The sequence below is a fragment of the Macaca thibetana genome, chromosome 4, assembly GCF_024542745.1.
Source record: "Macaca thibetana thibetana isolate TM-01 chromosome 4, ASM2454274v1, whole genome shotgun sequence".
Taxonomy (NCBI): domain Eukaryota; kingdom Metazoa; phylum Chordata; class Mammalia; order Primates; family Cercopithecidae; genus Macaca; species Macaca thibetana.
The window spans coordinates 111,256,292-111,258,168 of NC_065581.1; the positions used below are offsets into that span (position 1 = coordinate 111,256,292).

General features: G+C 48.5%; 1 pseudogene; it reads left to right on the forward strand.

Annotated features, from left to right (window-relative positions):
• The first annotated feature begins 512 nt into the window (after positions 1-512).
• Positions 513-1,593, forward strand: LOC126953434 (uncharacterized protein C11orf98-like; annotated as a pseudogene).
• Positions 1,594-1,877: the final 284 nt, after the last annotated feature.

Genomic DNA, 1,877 nt, shown 5'->3' on the forward strand with positions numbered 1-1,877 from the left:
CTGGGCGTGGTGGCTCACATCTGTAATCCCAGCACTTTGGGAGGCCGAGGCGGGCAGGCCACCTGAGGTCAGGAGTTCGAGACCAGCCTGGGCAACCTGGTGAAACCCCATCTCTACTAAAATACAAAAATTAGCTGGGTGTGATGGTATGTGCCTGTAATCCCAGCTACTGCAGAGGCTGAGGCAGGAGAAACGCTTGAGCCTGGGAGATGGAAGTTCAGTGAGCCGAGAGAGCACCACTGCACTCCAGCCTGCGTGACAGAGCTAGACTCCATCTCCAAAAAAAAAAAAAGGCAAGAGATTGAACTTGCAGCTTCAAGCCCCTTTATAATCAACCTTAATCCAAGTAAGTGTGGAGCCCTTACTTATAGACTAAACATCTTCTGTTAGGTTCTACCTTTCAACACTATTAGATTGGAAATTAAGTTTCTAACAAATGCTTTTAATTAATTTATTTATTTTTGAGAGAGGATCTTACTCTGTTATCCAGGCTGCAGTACAGTGGTACGATCATGGTTCACTGCAACCTCAATCTCCCAGACTCAACTGATCGTCTTACCTCAGCCTCCCCAGTAGCTGGGACTACAAGTGTACACCACCATGCCCAGCTAATTTTTTGTTATGATTACCTTTTTTTTTGGTAAAGACAGAGGCTCACCATGTTACTCAGGCTGGTCTTGAACCCCTGGGCTAAAGCAATCCTCCCACCTTGGCCTCCCAAAATGTTGAGATTACAGGTGTAAGCAACGGTGCCCAGGCCACACATGCTTTTCTGAGGACACATTCAAACCATAGCATTTTTTTTTTGGCCCCTGGGCCCCAAAATTCATGTCTTTCTCACAAAATACATACATTTCATCTAATAGCCCCCCAAAGTCTTAAATCATTTCAGCATCAACTCGAAAGTCCAAAGCCCAGAGTCTCATCTAAATCAGATATAGGCGAAAGTCAAGGCAGGATGGCAAGGAGGCAATTTCCTTCAGGCATGAGCCTGTGGAATCAAGCAAGTTATGTGCTTCCAAAATACAGTGGTGGGACAGGCATGGCATAGACATTCCCGAGGCCAGATAGGTAGTCAAGGAAGTAACCATGTCTTTGGGACTCAGTGACTGCACCATCAACACAACAAGCCCCACAACCGTGTCCTCGGGACGTGAAAACCACCCCAACACAACAAACCCCAGGCGGAAGTACGCACCGCCTATTGGAGTCGCAGAGCGACCGTGGGGAATCTCGGGGGAAAAATCAACTGGCGTCGAACCCAGCTGAAGAAAAAGCTGTTCAGCGCAGGCGGGTGTTGAACCGCAAGCAGCGTCTGAGGCACTGGGAGTTCGGGGCTGTGACAGACCAAGCGCTGATCATGCGGCACCACCTCAAGAAGCGGGCATCCAGTGCACGTGCCAACCTTACTCTGTAGGGGAAGAAGCCTGGAAAACTCCTCCAGCAGACCTGGCTTGCCCAGAAAGAGAAGGCAGCCATGGAGGTGGAAGCCCCTCAAAGTCAGCCAGGACTATCGAACCACAGCTCAAAATGCAAAAGAAGACAAAAGCCCCCCAGGATGTAGAAATGACGGACTTTGAAGATGAGAATTAAACCTCTTCCACTTCCACTAGAAGATTCTCAACTGGAGCCAAAAGGACTCAGTGGTTGTTTCAGAGCACGTTGGCAAAAGCAGTGCCCCTTTTCACTCTCCATATTTCCTCCTTCCTAATGGCCTACTGACCTCCCCTGGAGGGATGTCTTTGGGAGGGAAGAGGGTACAGAAGAAAGATTGGAAAAGGGCCTCTCTAGCAATCAACTCCATTTGTAATAAAACCCTAGCACTCTGGAAAACAAACAAACAAACAGCACTCGCTACTGGCTTCATAGTCAAGAGC